The following is a 22810-nucleotide window of genomic DNA, read 5'->3' as shown; positions in this document are numbered from 1 at the left end:
TATTGCTCATTATCTCTGTGGAGTCATTCTTACCCCTTCAATCCCCCTTGGGTTAGTCGTGTACCAAGCCATCCTTTCCCCAGGTGTTGGGTTACTTTCTCACGAGCCATGGATTCCATCTTTCACTTAAGGGAGTCATACTTATCCCCTAATCCTCCGTGAAGACTTCCTCTCCATCTAAACCTCATGCTGGTATTAATCATCATTATCCCCAAGGGAGTTCAATTGCTATCCATGGACCTATTCCCCATGGAGCTTCACCTACATGGCAACCCACCTAAGGAGGTCTAGTTGCACAACCTTAAACAACATTGTCATAGCTGTAAGACTTTAAGCTGCATAGCCATGGTCCAAACTACAAGACCTTAAACTGTAGCGAAGGTATAGTTGTATGACCTTAAACTGCATGGTCCTAGTTACATGACTTTAAACTGCATAACCACAGTCCAAGTTATATGACCTTAAACCATAGCAAACGTCCTAGCCGCATGATGTTAAACTGCTTTGCACAGTTCTTGGAGGCATGACCTTAAACATGCCCTCACATATGCGCACAACCCCTTTATCTGCATCTTCACATACTCCTTCGCTAACCAACCCATCCGTGTGCACACACCACCTTCATAAATCCCCTAGTGAATCCACTCACCCATGCTCACAAAATAGGAAACCATCCCACCATCCACATTCGTCATAAGCTAGTGGGTCACCACTTTTCACCTTTCACACATACATCATCCACCTTTCATATGTAGCCTCGTGTCAACTCTCCAAAGTGAATCCAAACCACCACCATACTACCTCCATGGCCCCAACAGATTGCCATCCATCTTCACCATGGTCCAACTGTATGACCCTAAACTGTAGCGCACATCCTGGCCGCATGACATTAAAAAGCTTTGCACGGGTCCCAAAGGCATGACTCTAAACACGCCTTCACAAAAACAAAAGAGAGAAAATAATAGGCATGGTGTATACCTGTACAAGGGAACGCCATGAGTAAAGATGACAGACGAGAATGGTCACGAAACCCTGAGTAAAAGAATTACGTAAAAACAAAAACCCGGGCACAGTGAAAACCCTAAAAGGACGCCGTGAGCAAAACCTGATGAAAAGCGTAGACATGGCCACAAGGTCATGGGTAAAAGAGCCCAAAAATAAAGGAGGTTGGTGAAAACCGTCTTTACGGTGCCACTTCCCCAGTCTAGGTGAAAACCCACAAAGGGTGCTTGGACCAACAAAAAGTAGGTTGACGCAGCATCACAGTCTCAGCCGGCACCCAATTGCCAAATAGGCTTAATTCTGGTTATTGAGGTCCACAAAAACTCCTCGACTATCAGCATCCAATCACAACACAAAATGGCTCACCCAGGAGTGAGAGCCTCATCAGATCTCCCACACTTCAACACAAAAAAAAAAATGAGTCCTTGAGGGTGCGGGCAATGAACAATAAATCCCTCAAAATCAAAATGAGTACATGAGGGTGCGAGCGATGAACAATAAATCCCTCAAAATGTTAAAGATGCTCATGAAGGAAAGAAACTGACAAACCCAGGGAGAACATGCTAAAGATTTCAAGGTGATGCCTCGCCATGAGGCCACCTCGCCAAAATCCCTCCCTAGCTGACAGGCCCAGACATTTGAGACAAGCTAAAAAAAAGCCCACTATTGAACCCTACAGGATGAGGGCCCACAGAGATAACTTGACCGTCAAAAGCAAACCTGGTATAACAATAAACAATGTTGACCGAAGGCTCATAGCACTTGACTGTCAAATAGGCCCGATTCTAGCCAACGAGGTCGACACAAAAGCCTCAATGGTCAGAATCTCAAATAGTCCCTTGAGGGTGATGACTTCAACAGATCCCTCAAAAGTCTCTTCTCCCCCTAAAGTCTCCCCGAATGGACTATACATTGCATCCAAACGTCTGAGCATCTTAGTTACAACATTATGTGGATCTCCTCGGCATTCACATGGTCTTGTGGCTAGGAAGAAAAGAAATAAAACCAGAGGAAATTTTTCGAATGTTATCCTTCTCACTTCTCTTGAAGCACAACATTCGGTGGTGCATGCGGTTTGAAGACATTTTTCAGCACCATGGGTCCTAGATGCAGAATAAAAAGAGAAGCCGGTCAATAAAGTCTGACAAGCAGTGGAAGTTTCAATAGTCTCAAAATGGCCCCAGAACTGGCCAAGATCTTCATAAGGACTCCAAAATGTCTTCTACCAAGTTTCATCGCAATCCGACATATCTAAGGCAGTGTAGACTGAGAAATAGTTTTGACAGAATCAACGTCTTGAACTCTGAAACGGATCCCTATAACTAGAACCCTACTTTCGGTGCATCAAAAAGCTGTGGGACCATTGGATCCATTATAATTTACCCAAGTGTCAAATTTCTGCTTAAACAAACAATCCAAGAAGAATTGAGGGGTAAAAGATCAAAACAGGAGGAGCCACACACTATTCTCATGCAACCACCCTGCAAGAAATCACGGCAGCCACGAACAGTGACTTGCGACGCTCATATCTCACTTGTTAAAGATCGGATCACCTCCAAATTTTGTGAGCATATTCGTCTCGTCAAGATGAGAGTTTCAATAGGTGGCACGCCCCTTAACGATGCCCGAGCGTGAAGGAAAACTAGAGAGAAGTTGCCAATTCGTGAAAGAAGTTGCAAGAAAATTAATAGTGACACGCCTCACTCGAGCTGCCAAATCATGGCATTCACGAGCCTGATCAAAGTGAAACCAGTTGCATCATGTGCATAAGGTCCATGGCTATCACCGATCGATATGCCGTGCATGATAAACGGTCAGATTTCAGACACAAAGCTGATGAAATGATCTTAAATTCTGGAGCTAGAATTCAAGATTCTGGCCAAAACTCAAAAGTTACGAAATCTTCATCTGAGCACGAAATCAAGCTGTGTTTGTTGCCATGCAATCGTGACAGCATGCTCAATGTGATTCAGCAAAGAAATCAAGGACAAACATCAAGGAACATGCACACTATCAATCCGAAGTTTGAAAGATCCCTCAAAATTTCAAGTCGTATGATTGTGGCTTAAAAACATGATCCATGGCTCAAAGTTGGTATTAAATCGATCGCCATTCTGATTCCTACAAGAAAACAATCATCATTCAGAAAAATGGACACCAGAGCAACCCCGGATCATCCATAAAAGATCACACACATTCTAGGGCAGCAGTAGGGACTGTTTTTGAAATTTCATAATTGTTAGGAATAGGAAAATCAATCATTTTACACCCTATTTTCCTATTTTATTTAATTCAATTAAATCTTAATTTTTAGCAATTAGGTTTAATTTTGATCAAACCACCCTTGTTTGAGCAAAATAATATATATATCACGTACTCTCATTGTACATGAAGGGAACTTTGCTTAATAAAATCTCCATCTTTTCTTATTGTTGGGTCATGACTTGAGAGAGATAGGAAGGAGAGAGAAACTTTTGCGATGGTACCCCTCAGCTTAAGGTAAATCTTTTTCTCTCTCTCGTCTTCTTCTCTCTCTTTTTCTCTTTCTTCTTCTTGGTTTGAGTTTTTTTCTCAAAGGCATTGCATAGCAGTGGCAGTACCGTGCATGCCTTTTTCTTTCTTCTTTCCCCCTATCGGAAGATAATTTTCATCATCATGGGACCCCCGCTCAATAAAAGCCTTGCAAACAGTGAAAATTTCAACAGTCTCAGAGTAGCCCATGAACTGGTCAATATCTTCATGAGGACTCTCAAAAGTATCCTATCAAGTTTTGTTATGTTTCGACAAATCTACGGCAGTGCAGATCGAGAAACAGTTCCTGTAGAATCAGCCTCTTGCACCCTGAAACAGACCCCTGTAACTAGAGCTATATTTCTGGTGTCTCATTAAACCCAGCACAGTCGAAATCCTTAAGGGTCAAATTCCAGCTTAAACAGACACTCTAGAAAAAAAGTTATAGACGCAAGAGCGAAACAGGAGCAGCCACGAGTTATTCACGTGCGGCCACCCTACAACTTTACACCATTAAGGGGACAATCATGAGTAGTGACTTTTACACTCATATCTTGCCTGTCCCAAGTTGGATCGCACCCAAATTTGGTGAGCATGTCCGTCTCGTCAAGATCAGCGTTTCGATATATGGCACCCCTCACGATGACGCCCGATCGGGAAGAAAAGCTAGAGAGAAGTTGCTGATCTGTGAAGAAAGTGTAGAAAATTAAACAACATCGTTCCTTGCTCGAATAACCAAATCACCCCGCTCGCAAGCCCGATCGATGCAAAATCAATTTCATCATGTGCGTATGGTCTCAGGCTATCTCTGACCAGAACCCTGTACGTGATGAATGGTCAGATTTTGCAAATGAAGCGGACAAAGTGACTGTAAATTTTGTCGCTAGAATTCTAGATTTCGATCAAAACTCCAAACTTGTAAAACCTTCTTCCGGGCACGGAATCAAACTGCGTTTGTTGCCCTGAAATCATGACAGCGTGCTCAGTGTGATCCAGCGAATAAATTACAAAAAAGATCAAGGACCGAGCACACAATCGATCTAAAGTTTCATGATTCATTCAAATTTCAAGTCACATGATCGTGCCATAAAAACACGATCCAAGGCTCGAAGTTGGTATCATATCAATTGTCATGCCACGCCCTACAAGAAAACAATCATCTCTCGATAAATTAAGCATCAGAATGACCCCAGATCATCCACCAAAAATCATGCACGTTCTTGGGCAACACAGGGACTGTTCTTGAATTCCATAACTTGTTAGGAAGGGGAAAATCTTTCAATTTGTACCCTATTTTCTAGTTTCTTTTAATTCATTTTAATCTTAATTTCCAGCAATTAGGGTTACTTTTGATCATCCACCCATGTTTGGGGCACATTTCTATATATACTGTACCATCATTGTACACAAAAAGGCTTGAACTCTTCACAAAAGAGAGAGTTTTTACTTAATAGAGTTTCTCTTTCTTCTCATGTTGGGAGAGAGAGTAAAGAGAGAGAAACTATTGGATGGATACCCCTAAGCTCAAGGTAAATCTTCTCTCTCTTCTTTTTCTTTTCCTCTTCTCTCTCTTCGTCTCAGTCTGAGCTCCCCTCAAATGTTATGCATGGCAGTGGCAGTGCTGTGCATGCCTCTCTTGTGGTCTCATACGTCGCACAGCAATGTCATGTGTGAGCCTCCCTCTCCTTCTGTTCATCCATCTCTGTTCCCTAATGAGGTTTGCAGGTGGCACTGCTCATCGCCGTCTACAGACGTATCCTCAACTCCTCAGTGAAGAGCATAGACGGCAAAACACATTGCCACCCGCAGGGGTCTCCCCTTATTGCGTGCCTATCGTAAGTGGCAATGCTTATTGCCGCTTGCGAACAGTCTCGACAATACCTATCATTGTCTATGAGCTTCCTTTGTGTGTGCGGTGCCTATCGCCTTTCGCAAGCCTCCTTCGTGTGCTCATTGCCCATAACCACCCGCGAGTCTCATTTGTGCGTTCGATGCTTATCGCCGTTCCTCTTAAGTCTCACACCTATTGTCGTGCACCTCATGAGAACTATCGTCGCACGCTTCCCAAATGGATGTCATCGTGTGCTTCACGAGAAGCTATCATCACCCGTGTAGGGGTGCGCTACCTTCTTGTGTTGCCAACGACGATGCCTAGCGTCGTCTGCAGTTCCATGCTCTCACTCAAATCGTGAGCAGTAATGTCTAGCACTATCCAAGGGCTGTGACACTGCTACTCCACGATCATGGGTGGCAACGCCTAGTGCCGATGGGACCCTATCCCTTCGCCATCTCAGACCTTCTCTTCATTCTCACCTCTTCTCACCTGATCAAGGTTTGACCTAGCCTAGCACCGCCACATCAGCTTCGATTTTGAGCAGCATTGTCGTTGTGTTGGTCTTGAGTACCATGCCCATCTTGCTACCACTCCAAGTCGGTCACTGTATGGCTATTATGCTAGTCTTATCCCTTCATCAACTTTTCTTCACTCTTTGACATTTGTTTGAACCTTCCACTTTATCACCCTACACCCTCACATTCCTAGCTACACGAATGTGTGTTGCTCTAAGACAAGGGTGGGCCCTTCAGCCCACTTGTCATGGAAATTAACCATAGGAGTGTTTTGAAGAAAAATAAATAGATTGCAGGTCAAGGGAGGTGATTTCGAACTAACTAAAGCAGCTGGTGGGCTTTCCGTCGTGATTTACGAGGGCGCCCACACGAGTCAGTCCGAGGAAGTCACGGACCCAGGTGCTGTTGGTTCCAACCTAACATCCAAATTTCCTCTCTCACTAATTGGATACCTGCCTTTATTCTTAAACATGGTTCGCGAGAGAGCGATCTCAAGTCCCGGGTTTTTCGAACCCGAGACATTGTCTGCCGATCACCTAGATCTAGGGAGGAGAGATTGAGGCACCGAAACATCCCCTTCTATGGTTTCATAAGTCTTGCATGTTGATGGCAGTGCTATGCCGAGCTTCATTCTTCCTCTCATTGTTCATCTCTGTCTCTCAGCGAGGAGTGCAGACGGCGAAGCCTATTGCCGCCCGTAAGGGTCTCACCCCATGCCTATCATAAAAGGCGATGTCTATCACTGCCCGTGAAGGGTGGCGGCAATACCTATCGTCGTCCGCAGGTTTCCCTAATGCCCATTGCCTATCACAGACAGTGATGCCTATCGTCGCCCTTAAAGGGTCCCGATGATGCCTATTTCCATCTGCAAGTTTATTTCATGTGCTTGACGTCTATTGCCGTCTGCGAGCTTCCTTCATGCGCTCGATCTCTCTCACGATATGCAAGCTTCCTTTCGTATGCTCGGTGCCTGTCGTCGTCCGTAGGTCTCTCTTAAGTCCCATGCCCACAGTTGTGTGCTTCATAAGGAAGTATCGTCGCGCACTCCACAAGAAGTCATCACCGCCTGCGGAGGGATGTGATGCCTTCTCGTGTTGCAAACGGCGATGCCTAGCCTCATTTGTAGTTCACTGCTCACCCTCTAGTCCTGAACAGCAGTGTCCAGCGCCGTCTAAGGGCCGCGATACTATTACTCCACGACTGTGGGTGGTGATGCCTAATGCCTTCGGGACCCCATCTCATGCCTTCTCTTCTTTCTCTTCTCTTCTCACTTGACTGCAGATAGGCTTAGTCTAGCACTGCCATAGTGGTCTGACTGTCGAGCAGTATTCTTGTCATGCTGGTCCTTAGTACTATGCCCGTCTTGCTGCCACACTAGATTAGAACAGTCATATCGGCGTTAGTTTCGAGTAGTATTGTCGTCGTGCTGGTCTTGAGTACCATGCCAGTCTTGCTACCACTCCGAGTCGGTCACTGTCCCGCTATCATGCCAGTCTCGTGCTTCATCAAATTCTCTTTTCTTCGCTACCTTTATTTGAACCTTCCACTTCATCACCCTAACTTTACTATATGAATGTGCATTACCCTAAGACAAAGGTGGGTCCTTCAGCCTACTTGTCTTGCAAGTTAACCATGATAATGTTGTGCTGAAAACAAGATGATTACAAGTCAAGGGAGGTGATTCTGAACCAGATGAAGCAGCTGAGGGCTTTCTATCATGATCTAAGAGGGCGTCCAAGCGAGTCAGCCCGAATAAGTCACAAACCCAGGTGATGTTGGTCCCCACCTCGCATATCAAATTCCTCTCTCACTAATTAGGCACCTTCCCTTGTTCTGTGAACAAGGTTCTTGAGAGAGCGATCTCAGTCTCGAGTCTTTCAAACTCGAGACACGTGCACCCAATCACTTAGATCGGAGTAGGCAAGATCAAGGCATCCGACCACGTCCCCCAGGGATCAGATTCTGTGAACCTCATTCCCTATTTTCCTCCAGAGCATCGATTCAACGTCGTGCTCCCAGATTCTTATTCGGCTTGAGGCAAGGATGGATTTACAAGTCCCTCACTCCCTATCTCCCAACATTGGCGGACGCACCGCCAGTGTCCCCTGCATGGGTTACTTGATAGCCGCCCAACACAGCATTCACCTGGCTACCGGTAAGCCACTTACCGGTCCTATTACTCGGGGCAGCCGAAAGGCTGCCTCCCTCTCCTCTGCAACTACGCGTTCATCTGGGGTTGCTCCCACAAGTTGCTGTACGGCCACCCCTACTTTCCATCACTTCGAAGCCCCATAACGAGAGGTTCGACACCATGAGGAGGAGGCTCCAAAGCCATCACCTCTCACTTAGCAGCTAAAGCTTGTGGTCTGTCCACTAGAGCAGTACTTCAAGGTAACTCCCTAACTGCCTCAGATCACCACTAGGGATTCGGCCTTCTAGGATCGACTCCCCTGCATCTCCTGACTGCGCATCACTTGGCTCGGGGCAACCCTATCGTTGCGCCTTCTCGAGCACACGAACGACAACCTCCTTGTCATTCCCCTTTGCACATACCAGCGCATCCCGTGGGAGGTGGTCACAGGGCCACTATGTCACACACACCTGCTCGCAGAAATGGACCTCTTAAAGCTAGATCTTTTGCTCGAGCTCGGGTTGACCCCCAAGTCACCCGAAAATCTTCTTCAGGGCGTGCGCACGCACCGAACTACTGGACTACACCGTTCTCCTGATGTAAAGACCATTAGCGCATGCCTTCACCCCCGTTCGCCGGGTCTACACCAGAGAAACCCTTGACCACTTAGTACTCCAAGGTTTTCCCTTGAAGTACCCTTCTTCAGTCCCCTCTAAAGCCCCACATGACTATTGGCCCTCAAAAGCGAGCTTGGGCGAGAGCTTTGATGACCAAACAGGCTCCATTCCTCCCATCAAGGCCAAAGAATCGACCCTTTCAAGTCCATATTCCCTACACTAATTAATGGAAGTAGCTTTGGCTTCCCTGAGAAGGGGCAACCGGCTGCAATCTTTCTCCCAATTCCAATTCTGGGAGAAGATATACTGGGTGGTTAGGTGTCTCAATCTCGTCTCCCAGGTCAGGTTGATCTAATAGCATGGTTTTGGGTTCGAGATGGTCTCGGGACCTTAGATTACTCTCTCGGGAACCACGTAAAGAAGAAGTAGGTAGGAGAACCAACTGGTGAGAGAGGAATTAGGGTCGTGAGGTTGGACTTACCTCACGTGGGTCCTTGTCACACTCGTGCTAGCTCGCGTGGGTGCCCTCTTAAATCATGTTGGAAACCCCCCAGGCCTACGGACGGTTTGGAATCGCCTCCCTTAACCTGTTTCTCCTTTCTTGCAAACATACACACAAAATTGAAAGTACAGACAAGTGGGGCATAGGTCCCCACCTTATTACAGGGTGAAGTGAATGTGAGAGAAGAAGTTTGACTGAGAGAATAGGCTGGCACAATGGTTAGACCAGTATGGTGACTGACTTGTCGTGGTAGCAAGACGGGCAAGGTAACTCAGACCGGCACAATGACAATACTACTCGACGACATAATCAACACTGACCAGCCTAACACAATGACTAGTCTAACGTGGTAGTAAGACGGGCTCGGTAACTCAGACCGGTACAACGGCAATATTGCTTGATGACAGAACTGGCTCGACGGCTCAAGGTTCAGCCTACCCTCTGGTCAAACAAGCAAAGAAGAGAAAGAGGGGAGGTGAAGACTAGCTTGACTCTCTCTAGGCCTTCCATGAAGAGACGAAAGTGGAAATAAAAAAGTGCTGGTGAAATAAGAGTGATAGAGAATGAGATGAAATGAAAATGAAAGAGATGAATTAAAGTAAAATTGAAAAATGGAATTAGGATTAAAATAGAAAATAAAGTGAATAAATTAAAATAAAATGAAATAAAGGAAAATACAATAAAAGGGATAAAGAAAATGAAATAAAATAAGATGGGTAAATAAAATAAAAGAGGCAAATGAAGTAAAGTAAAATAAATGATTAAAATAAAATAGGATGAGGTAATGAGAATAATATAAAAGGGGTAAATAAAATAAAATAAATGAGATAAATAAAATAAATGACATAAAGATAAGTAAAAATAAGGTGAGAGAACATAAAATAAAATAAATGGAATAAAAGGAAATATATTAAACTAAACTAATGTGAGGTAAATAGGATGGGTGAGGTTAACTTGAACAAAATAATAATAAAAGGGTTTAGTTGATCAAGGGAGAAGGGGGTTTTATCATTGAGCTATTGGGCATTATACGAGTAAAGGAGTATAACGTCTTGATAAAATAAAAGGGTAGATTAGCTTAGAGAGAGAGAGAGAGCTTGTGTTGGGTTCTGTGGAAGTAAAGAAGAGAGGAGTAGGCGGCGATGAGCAGGGGACGACGAGCAGGCAGTGACAAGGCGGTGATGAGTAGGTGGTGAGCCCATTACACTCGCGGCATTGACATCATTCACACACATGACCCAAAAGATAGAGAAAGAAAAGAAGAGAGAGAAAGAGAAGAGAGAGAAGAGATAAGCCCAAGAGTACTGACTCAAAAGTTTCTCTATCCTTCCTTTCTCTCCAGAGACGTGACCCAGCAATAGGCAAGATAAAATTTTTTATTAAGCTAGTGAAAGGTCTGTGTATAATGAGAGTACATAATACATATAGTGTTTGCCCAAACATGGGTGGATGATCAAAATTAAACCTAATTGCTGGAAATTAAGATTTAATTGAATTAAAATAAATAGGAAAATAGGGTGAAAAATGACAGATTTTCCCCTTCCTAACAATTTGCAAAATTTCAAAACAGTCCCAGTGCTGTCGTAAAATGTGCGTGATCATTCATGGATGATCCGAGGTTGTTTCGATGCACGTTTGGCTGACAGATGATTATTTTCTTGTAGGGCTCGACATGGCGATCGATTTGATACCAACTTTGAGCCATGAATCTTGTTTTTAGGGCACGATCATGTATCTTGTAATTTGGATAAATCTTGAAATTTCGGATTAATAGTGTGCTCGTTCCTTGATGTTTTTCTGTGATATCTTCATTGGATCATACTGAGCATGCCGTCACAATCACGGGGCAAAAATCGCAGTTCGATTTTATGCCCAGATAAACGTTAGCAAGTTTGAAGTTTTGGCTTGAATTTGGAATTCCGATGACAGAATTTACAGTCAATTCGTTGACTTCCTGAGCAAAATCTGGTCATTCATCATACGTGAGGATCGAACCAATGATGGTCATGGACCTTATGCACGCGACAAAACTAGTTTCACGTCGATCAGGCTTGTGAGCGGTGTGATTTGGCCGCTCGAACGAGGCACGATGCTGCTGATTTTTCTGCACTTTTTGTACAGATCAACAACTTCTCTCTAGCTTTTCTACACGCTCGGGAGTCATCACGGGACGTGCCACACATCGAAACGCTCGTCTCATTCAAACGAACACGCTTCAACAAGTTTGAACGTGATCTGATCGTGGATGAGGGAGATATAAGCCTCGCAAGTCACTATTCATGATTGTTCCTTTAATGGAGCTTAGTTGCAGGGTGGCCGCACTGTAATAGTGTTCGGCTCCCCCTGTTTCGTACTTTTACCTATAACTTCATCATCGGATGTCCGTTTAAGCTGAAATTTGATCCGTGGTAGTTTCCAACCATGATGGATCCAATGGCAGAGGTCCCATAGCAAATTGAGACACTGAAATATAGCTCTAGTTATAGGGTTCATTTCAGGGTGCTTAGAACTTGATTATGCCGGAATTGTTTCTTAGTCCACACTACCTTAGACTTGTCGGATTGCAACGAAACTTGACAGGAGGATTTTGAGATTTCTTATGAAGATCTTGACTAGTTTTAGGGTTATTATGAAACTGTCAAAATTTCCACTATTTGTTAGGCTTCTATTGAGCGAGAGCCCCATGATGATGAAAAATATCTTCTGATAACATGCCCCACCAAATTTTGTGCTTATAAAGAATTGAGAAGTATAATCATCCAAGAAAATTCTCCTTGCTAGCCACATGACTACGTGAACACTAAGGAGATCCACACAATGCTGCAACTAGAATGCTCAGACGTTTGGACGTAATGTATGGGTCCACCAGTGGAGACTTGTAGGGGAAGAAGAGACGTTTGAGGGATTCTATCGAAGTCCTCACCTTTGAGGGACTATTCATGATTCTGACAGCTTGAGGATTTTGTAGGGACCTCATTGGCTAGAATTAGGCCTACTTGGAGGTCGAGTGCTATGAACCTTTAGTCGGCATTGTTCGTTGCTACACTAGGTTTGCTTTTGATGATCAGGGTATCTCTGTAGGTATCGTCTAGCGAGGTCCGGTCAGGGGCTTCTGACCTGCCTGAAAGTATGGGCCATTTGCTGGGGGGATTTTGGCGAGGAGGCCTTGTGGGCCCCATCCTGTCGGATCCAGTCAGGGGCATGTCTCAAAGCTTTGGGCCTATCGACTAAGGAAGGTTTTAAGTGTGGCGATCTCATGGTGAGGAATAACCCTGAAGTCTCTAGCAGGTTAGGACCTGGCTTGGTCAGTTTCTTGCCTTCGTGATGGTCTTTAAGTATATTAGAGGGATCTTTCGATCGTCGCCCTCATCGTCAAGGACTCTTGTTGTTTGTGGAGATGAAACATGGGAGATCTTATGCGACTCTCACTCCCTAGTGAGCCATTTTGTCTTGTGATTGAATGCTGGAGGTTGAGGATTTTAGGTAGACCTCATAGAATCATGCTTGTTTGGCAATTAGGTGTCGGTTGAGGTTGTGGTAGTGCATCAACCTGCTTTGTCGGTCCAAGCACCCTTTGCGAGTTTTTGCTTGAACAAGGGAAATGGTGTCGTAAAAGATGGTTTTCACCAACTTCTTTATTTTTTGGCTCCTTTACCCATGACCTGGCGGCCATGTCACATAACTCTTTTACTCATGGTTTCGTGACCATGCCCGTCCGTCATTTTTACTCATGGCGTTCCCTTGTCCAAGTGTATATCATGCCCCTTTTTTTATGAAGGCGAGTTTAGGATCATGCCTTTGAGACCTGTGTGAAGCCTTTTAACATCATGCGGCTAGGACATGCACTATAGTGTAGGGTCATACAGTTGGACTATAGTGGTGATTAATGGCAGTTAGTGGAGGCCATGGAGTGAGTATGGTGGTGGTTTTAGCTTACTTTGGGAGATGGTATGAGGCTGCCTATGAAAGATTGAAGATGACGAATGGTGGGTGGAAAATAGTAACCCACTAACTGACGAGGAGTATGGGTGTCGAGGTGGCTTGCCGTTTTGTGAGCATGGGTGAGACTCATTGAGGAATGATGAAATAGAAGCAATGAAGGTGGTGCATGCACACAAATGGGTTGGTTAGGGAACTGCGTGCGTGAAAATGCATGTAAAGGGGGTGTGCACGTATGTGTGGGGGTAGCTTTAAGGTCATGCCTCCTTGACTCTGGCAATGCAGTTTAATTTGATGCGATCAAGATGTGCACTATGATTTAAGGTCATATAGCTTGGACCGTGGTTATACAGTTTAAAGTCATGTAGCTAGGACAATGTAATTTAAGGTCGTGCAACTAGACCTCTGCTACAATTTAAGGTCATATAGTTTGGACTTTGGCTATGCAGTTTAAAGTCATGCGGCTAGGACTAGGCAGTTTAAGGTCGTACAACTAAACTACTGCTACAGTTTAAGGTCATATAGGTTAGACTGTGGCTATGCAATTTAAAGTCATGTGGCTAGGACTAAGGCTGTGTAGTTTAAGGTCATGCGGCTAGGACTAAGGCTGTGCAGTTCAAGGTCATGCATCTAAGACTAAGGCTGTACAGTTTAAGGACATGTAGCATGGAACAGGCTTGTGCAGTTTAAGGTCATACAGCACGGACCAGGGCTGTGCAGTTTAAGGTCACGCAGCACAAGCTAGGGTTATGCAGTATGAACCATTGTTTGGGTCTCCATGCAAGTGAAGCTGCAAGGACAATAGGTCTATGGATAGCAATCTGACTCCTTGGGGATAAAGATAGTTGAGGTTATACACAAGTATAGAGATTTAGTTGAAGATGGTGGCCCTACAATGAGTGGCAAGCTGAAGTAGACTTCACAGGGAATTAAGAGGGTAAGTGTGACTCCCTGGGGATGATAAGTAATGGTATGCATGTAACTTTGCTGAGCATGACAGGCCAGAGTACAAATGCAACCCCACTAAGGGTAGTTCGTCGCAATAGGGTGTGACTCCTACAGGGATGTTAGTGTGAAACAGACCCACTGGGGATTGAAGGGGTAAGCATGACTCCCTTCTTCTTCTTCTTTTTTTCTTTGTGCATACACCTAACTCCACTGGGGATGTTGATGGAATACACTTAGCGAAGACGTGTGTCCATTTCACAGTCCAAAGTTATGGGTTTGGGCTATTTGTCACACCGTGGTTTATAGTTTTAAGGTCTTGTAGCTTGGACCATGGCTATGTAGTTTAACGTCATGCAACTAAGACCATGCAGTTTTAAGGTCATACAACTAGACCTTTGCTATAATTAAAGCCATATAGTTTGGACCATGGCTGTGTAGCTTAGGGTCGTGCAGTGTGGACCATTATAGGTGGGTCTTCATGCAAGTGGTTCGGTGAGAAGCGGACCAACAGGGAAAGAACATGGTAAATATGATTCCATGGGAATGACAGTATGGAGCACAGGTGTAGCCCCACTGGGAATAGTGGTAGAACAGGCTTGACAATAACGGGGTCTAGCATAAGGAAATGCATGACAAGAGGTGGGCACATGAGCAGTAAAGGTGCATGATGGAAGCTTAAGAGGGCTATGAGTGATGTGACTCAATTGGACAAATGGAGGTCAGAAGAGTCCTGAGGTAACGGTGATGTGTGGAATGAGTGGTGAAAATGCTCTAGTAGGTGTAGGGGTATATGGTTGAGATTACGGTACGGCTCTTTAAGATATTGCTTTGTAGAGGAGGGAGCATGCCTTACATGCTTTGCTTTGAAGCCTCACAGTCTAAACTATGGTACACCTCTTTATGATATGGCATTGTTGTTTGAACATATTTTTCATCACCTTGGTCCCTGGTAGGAAGCAGGTCAATAAATCTTACAAAACAGTGAAAATTCTTGACAGTCTCATAATGGCCCCAGAATTAGTGAAGATCTTCGTTAGTACTTCAAAAGACCACCTACCAAGTTTCATCATGATCAGACATGTCTAAGGCAATGAACACAAAAGACCAATTTCAGAAAAAAGGTCTTTAACACCCTGAAACGGACCCTACAACTGGAACTACATTTTTTCGATGTCTCAAATCATTATGGGAGCACCGACATTTGATTTGGCATGGTTGAAAACCCCTATGGGCCAAGTTTCGGCTTAATTGGATACTCCAAAACAAAGATATAAGCCAAACATTGAAACAGGAGAGGCCGCACACTATTCTCATGTGGCCTCATTGCAGTAAAACACCATTAACGGTGGTTGTTTTTACAGCCATGGGCAGTTATGTTTGAGGCCCAGAACTCACTCGTTTCAAGTCAGATCGCTCCCAAATTTGGTGAGCGTGTTTGTCTCATCAAGACAAACAATTCAATATGTGGCACGCCCCGAGATGAAGTCCGAGCAGGGAGAAAAGCTAGAGAGAAGTTATCGATCCACTAAGAATTTGTAGAAAATTTAGTCGCGACATACCTCGCTCGATAGACTAAATCACGACTTTGGCACAATAGATCGATGTAAAATCAATTTCATTGTGTGCGTAAGGTCTAGGGCTATCATTAGTTTGAACTTCGTACATGATGAATGGTCAGATTCCATGCACGAAGCTGACGAAGTAACTGAAATTCTTACCATCAGTCAAAACTCAAAAGTTGTTAAATCTTCGTTCGGGCTTCAAACCACGTTCTGTTTGTTGTCATGCAATCATGACGGCATGCTTAGTGCACTACGATGAAAAAATCACACAAAAACATTAAGGAACAACCTCACTGTCGATCCGAAGTTTCCAAGATTCAAACAAATTTCAAGTCTTGTGATCATGGCTCAAAAACATGATTCATGGCTCGAAGTTGGTATCAAAATGATCATCATGTCGAGCCCTAAAAAAAAACAATAATCTTTCGATTAAATTGGCATCAAAACACCCTTGGGTCAGCCATGGAAGATCACGCAAGATCTCGAGCAACGGTAGGGACTGTTTTAGAATTCCACCTATTGTTAGGCAAGGGTAAAACAGTCCTTTTTTACCCATTTTTATAATTTCTTTTAATCCAATTAATTCTTAATTTTCAGTAATTAGGTCTAATTTTCATCAATCCACCCATGTTTGGGCACAATTCTATTTAAACAGGCACTGCTTCATTGTAAACAGATCCCTCGGCCTTCTGTTGATTCTTAGAAGATTGAATAAAAATTTTGATTCCTTGCTTGAGCCTGTGACTACGTCTTGGAGAGAGAGAGAGGAGAGAGAAGGAAAGGGTCGGTACCCTTCAAGCAAGCAACTTTCTCTCTCCTTCCCTCTCTTCTCTCTTTCTCTCTCTTCTCTTTCTCTCTCTTTCTCTTTCTTCTTCTCTTATTCTCTTTCTTCTCTCTCTTCTTTCTCTCACTCTCTTCTCTCTCTTTCTCTCTCTTTCTCCCTCTTTTTCTCTCTCTCTCTTCTCTCTCTTTCTCCCTCTCTCTTTTTCTCTCTCTTCTCTCTCTTTCTCTCTCTCTTTCTCTCTCTTTATCTTTCTCTCTCTCTTTCTCTCTCTTCTCTCTCTCTTTCTCTCTTTCTCTCTCTTTCTCGCTCTTTCTCTCTCTTCTGTCAACTGGTAAGCCTCAGCCCTAGTTGGTCTTCTCTATCTTCTTTTGTCAACTGGCGAGGCCTAACGTCGGTTGGTCTTCTCTCTCTTATTTTGTCAACTGACGAGGCCCAAAGCCGGTTGGTCTTCTCTATCTTCTTCTATTAATTGGTGAGGCCCAGTGCCAGTTGGTCTTCTCTCTCATCTTTTGTCAACTAGCGAGGCCCAACACCGGTTGGTCTTCTCTATCTTCTTCTATCAATTGGCGAGACCTAACGCTGGTTGGTCTTCGCTCTTTTCTTCTATCAATCGACGAGACCTGGAGCCAATTGATCTTCTCTCTCTTCTTCTATCAGTTGACGAGATCTAGCGCTGGTTGGTCTTTGCTCTTTTCTTCTATCAATCGGTGAGACCTAGCACCAGTTGGTCTTCTCTCTCTTCTTTTATCAGTTGGTGAGACCTAACGTCGGTTGGTCTTCTCTCTCTTCTTCTATCAGTTGATGTCGGTTAGTCTTTTCTATCTTCTTCTTTCAACAGGTGAGACCTAACACCAATTAGCCTCCTCTCTCTTCTTTTATCAGTCGACAAGACCTAGCACCAGCTGGTTTTCCCTCTCTTCTTTTGACAGTTGGCGAGACTTCGTGCTAGTTGGTTCTCTTCCTCTCTTCTCATCTGACATAGTCGGTGAAGCCTAGTGCCAACTACTTCCTCTCTCTCCTATCTCCTAAAACAGTCAGCAATGTCTAGCGCCGACTGTATCTCGTCTTCCTTCTCCTCCCTCCTCTCTTCCTTCTTCTCTCTCCTTCCGTCCATTCCCTTCTTCTCTTTAACCATTCCTCTGCTAATCTTTCGTTCAACCAATAGAGATTGAGGTTAGCATCTCATGGCAGTCATGTCATCTAGCCGTAATGTTGTTGCGTCAGGATCGCTTGGCCCCCTTTAATGCCACGACAGACCGACCATCGTGCTTATCTAGTCAATATTGGCAATGACGTCTAGTAGCGATCCCATAAGCCGGTCTTAGTTATCGAGCCCATTTCACTGCCACATTATGTCGATTATCCACCAACCTAGTCACTGCTCTGATCTTTTCTCTTGGTTGAATTCTTCTCTTCCCACATCTTTCTTTCTTTGTTTTGAATACACATGCTTGTGTTTGTTCAACAAAGAAGAAAAGGGTGAGGCCTGACCCACCTGTCCCATAACCTTTGCCATAGATGTGTTTGATTGCATAAAAGCAGAAAATAAGAAGAATACGAGCCAAGGGAGGCGATTCCGAACCAGTTTCATTACTGGGGGGCTTTCTTCATGATCTATGAGGACACTTACGCGAGTCAGCCTGAGTAAGTCCCGAACCCACCTTTAAATTCCTCTCTCATTGGTTACTAACACGTGCCCCCATTTCTTAACAAGGTTCCCGATAGAGCGATCTCCCAAACGTTCCGGGTCTCTCCCGAAACTTGAGACGCATGCCGCCTAATCCTCTAGGTATCCTGAGGGTGAGATCAAGGCACCTAACCAGCTTGGCGACTCCATTGGGGACCTACAACCCCTTAGTCGGATCGTTCTTGTTCTAGTTTCTTCTTTATCTGCTTTCATTCTTTTTTCACATTCACTTCTGACTACTGGGCTCTGTAACCCATTTATCCAGATCGGGGATTTTGTTATCCCCTTATTCAAGAGTGTTCCTAGGGAACAAGGTCCTTCGACTTCGTTCCCAACCAACCTCTTGAGAAAAGACCCCTTGTCTAGCTCTTAATTCTTAAACTAGACTGGTGTGAGGAGGGACTTGAAGGTCCCTCACTCCCCATCTCTTCGATCTGGCGGAAACTCTAACAAGGCACCTTGCATGGGCAGCACTTATGTGGCCCCACATAGCATGCACCCAGCCACTGGTAAGTCAATTGCCGGTCGTGTTTCTGAGGTACGCCGGAAGGATGCCCAGTCCCTTTTTACAAAAGACAAGCACACTGCTATTGCTTCTGCGAGTTTCCATAAGGCTACCCCCCACATTCCTAAACCATTGGTCTCTATCCCTAGAGGCTCAACACATCGAGGTGGAAACCCTACGGTCTACACCCCTCACACACACCACAAGGTTCATGAGTCACACCTCGGGGCAACCCTTCTGTTGCCTCGAGAAAATGTTCAAGATCAAACCTTCCAAGGCCAGTTCCTGCACACGCCATTCATGTGCATCGCACTGCTCGAGGCAACGCCATTATTACGTCAACCCGAGTACATAGCAGACGATCTTCTCATCCTCCTCCTATGCACACACAAGCGCATCCTGTAAGGAGCAAGCCTTCACCTGTTGTCCTACAGACACCTTCTCGTAGCTCTTAGCCTCCTAGGGCCAGATCACTTGCATGAGTCCGGGTTGACCCTCAGGTCTCCAATAATCCTTCTTCAAGGGATGCGAACATGCACCATCTCAGACGTCCCCTCGTCCTCGACTCAGGCCTTCTCATGAGTCGACCCTGCTCTTGCTTGCTCCTCTTTCATCGAGCAAGCACCTGCCTTGGTACTCGAAGGTTTTCCTCAAGAGTACCATCGTGAAACAGCCCCAACACTTTGGTCATGCCTCTGAAGCTCATAAGAGAGCTCGGGGCATGGACCTCACAGAAGATCGAGTCCTTCATCCTCCCCGACCTAAGATGACTTCAGGTCCTGGCCCTCATCCATTGCCGCACCTGATGGAGACAACTCTCTCTTGTGCAGGAAGAGTTGACCAGTCGCAACCTAGATTGCAGTTTTGGCATTAGGTTCATCAATACCTCGAGACTAAAAATGATAGGGGTCTGCAAATTTTAACTAGGGAGGTGACCAAGGAATTCAAAACAGCCAATTTTGACGACCCGCTTCACCTGAATCCCTTCTACCCTTTCAGATGATGAAGCCTGAAAAAGAGCTCAATGAGCTCTGTACTGTGGTTACTGTCGCAAAAGAAGACCCAGCCACTCAACAGCCACGATCCCAAGACCATCATGAACCGGCTCCTCAGCCTTAGTCCCAAGACTGTCGAGAACCGGTCCAAACACTATCTGCGTACAAAAGTCGAGTTCAAGCAAGGAAACCTGACCCCTTACTGACTGACCTATCATGTACGCCCGTCAAGCGCAAACCCTCTGTTGGCACTAACGTCAACCCCCATAATGAAACGGTCAGTGTAATGATCGCAAGGGAGCCCAGGGTTGCGCAGGAGGATCACATGAACACGTTTGAGGACATGGTGCACGCGATGCTAGAGAAGATCGATCGTATTGACGTGGCACGCCCGTTGACTAACCATGAGGCCAATTCCCATCACTCTGATGACGTACCTCCATGGCAGCCTCCTTCGTCAACCTCACAAGAAACTTTTGTCTCTCATCCGATTTCTCAGTCAGAAATTGACACTATGGTCACTCATAGCCCAAAGAACAGATGAATTCCAGGCATACAAGGTACAGCGCCTTATCAAAGACCACATCCTTCCTATATTGTTTAGGTCACGTTCCCCTCTGACTATAAGAAAGGGAAGTTTCCTCTATTTAGCAGAACCACCTCCTCAAACCATCATATCGCCCACTTCCACGCAGCATGTCAGGAAACAGTAGCAGACGAGAGACTTCTTCTCCGCCAGTTCGTTGAGACCCTTGATGACCCAACATTCTAATGGTATGCCCGACTTCCTCCAAACTCGGTGCATACATTGGAGGAGATGGAGAAAATTTTCTATCAATGCTTCAACGAGATCATGAGAGAAGTTCAAACCATCGAGCTTCTCACCTTGACTCAAGAACCTAATGAGCCCGTAGATCAATTCATATCAAGATGGAGGAACCTGGCTTCCCACCATCCTAATCATATGCCCGAGAAGGAAGTAGTACAAACTTGAGTGCGGAACATGTGACTTGAAATCGCTCTACATGTCGAGGACTCTAATCTGACCTCCATATCAGAGTTGATCTCTAAATAAGTTCGCATAGAAAGTTTGTCCCACCATCATGGTGGGGCACAACAACCACCTACAAGTTCAACAAACAACCAGGGCAATGGTAGCTCTCGGAATACCACACGACGTAGCCAATAGAAAGGGGTAATTAGTGCAGCCATTATGGTCACTGATTCAAAGAATGCTCCCTCCCAAACTTTGGACCTCTTTAAAGAGGTAAGCTTGACGATGGTATTACCCCAAACTGGCAAGCAGCAATAGTCGTACAATCGGTTACCTCCACCAACCAACTTTGTTCGGAGTGATTATTTCACTAGGCATAAGAATAAGGTCTATCCCTTCGAGAAAGAATGGATTTCTGCACTGTTTCGATTATTATTGGAGCAGAATATGATTCAGCTGCCAGAAGTCAGGTTCCTTGAGTAATCTGGCCTTGACACTCTGGCAAATTATTGTGCCTACCATCGGAGGATTAATCATCCTACAGATGACTGCTACACGCTGATGGATATCATTGAGGCCCTGATTCTGAAATGTCAGATAAGCTTGAAGATTTAAAGAAGGCCTTCGGAGCAGCTGAGGCCTCCCATGCCGTAACCATTCAAGAGGAGAACGAAATGCCGAGTATCCTCTACCCCCTCTTCATTATAATGCTTTAGGAAGGCATAATCACACTAAATCAGGCAAGGCAACCCCTTCGACTTGTTAAGGGGACAGAAGATTGTTGGTGTCCATACCATCAGATAAGAGGTCATTACTTGTCAGAATGCACAACTTTCCTTGACATATTCTTTGAAGTATCAATAATTTTACAACCTCCCTGTAAGTGATCCCCAAATAACTTCCTCGAGGTAAGAAGATCTCACAAGGCAGGACCTTCCGATGAATGACTCAGACTCTGCAGAACCATCGACTTCCCAGCCATGGATGATCTACCATGGCTGAAACAGACTCAAGTCTTTGAGGAGAGAAGCGATTTGCCAAGTCAGCACTAATCGTGAACCCAGTGAGACAAATCAAATGACACCTCAAAAAAACAGAAAAAGATGGGTACCAAGGGCTGCTCGCCGAAGAAACAAGACCGCTCAACCCACAGTTGAGCAAGAATTTCTTAGGCCCCTTCCTCTGTTACCAACTTTGCTGGACTTCATCCTCGGCACGATCCTTTTTCATTCTTCATCCTATCAAGAAGATGTCATCGTGCCATCTTCCACTCAGTAAACGTCCGATGAGGGTGACGATGTTAAGAGCACTCCCCAGCAGTCTAAGCAAGAGAAAGACTTAAAAGATCCCCTGCAACTTTACAATCCTGATGATGACGTAAAAAGCTACCCAGATCGGTTTTATGGGGAGAACGACCTTAAGAGTCCCCCACTTTCTAACCCTTCTACACCTTCTTCTCTTGCTTCTCATTCTCTTTCTCCTATGTCTTCTTCAGATACAACCTTGATGTGCCTAGACTTCAAGGCTCTCGACCGAGAATTCGAAGGAATCAATATAAGCCAGACGCCGCGAAAGCGATTGAGAAAGACCCTGGCACAGGTAGCAGAATTCCCAATAGTTGTTGATGCCCTAGCAGTTAAAGCTAAGGCAGAGCCACCTACCACAAAGAAGCGTAAGAAGTCGAAGCCAAATAAACCCCAGTGGTCCCCTGAGCCTAACTTTGAGCAAAGATTGAGAGAGTCGAGGGGGCAAAGTTTCTACTCTCAGGAAACATGCCACATGAGACAAGTCTGCGAAGCACCAACCCGTGTGGACTAAACACTACAGATAGCTTCTCAAAGGCCGAGTGATTCACATTGGCATACTTCTTGCACTACAATCATCGAATCCCTGATTTCTTGTGATCTCCAAGATAAACTCCAACAGTCCAAGAAACAACCCCTGTTTATGAAAGACCCTTCCTTCCTCAAACGGGGAAGATGCTAAAATTATAATCCACTCTGGGCCTCTATCAGAGGCAGAGATGTCAGGATCAAGGGTCTCTGCATTTGAGGTCAATCACAAGATCCCTGAAAATAGTGATGAAGAGTTGCAAGAGGCTCCAAAAGAATTGGAAGAGGGTGGTCAGGCCACAGCTGACGAACTAGAAGAAAAAATCTTGGAGATGCAGTGGACCCCAGACCTACCTTCATTTCAGCAAGAATGTATCTAAGCGAGAAGGAGGAGTTCATTGCCTTCTTAAAAATGAACCGGGACGTCTTTGCTTGGCATTACCATGAGATGC

The sequence above is a fragment of the Amborella trichopoda genome, chromosome 12, assembly GCF_054954075.1.
Source record: "Amborella trichopoda isolate Santa Cruz 75 chromosome 12, AtrichopodaSantaCruz75HAP2 v2.0, whole genome shotgun sequence".
Taxonomy (NCBI): domain Eukaryota; kingdom Viridiplantae; phylum Streptophyta; class Magnoliopsida; order Amborellales; family Amborellaceae; genus Amborella; species Amborella trichopoda.
This window is presented reverse-complemented; position numbering follows the sequence as displayed.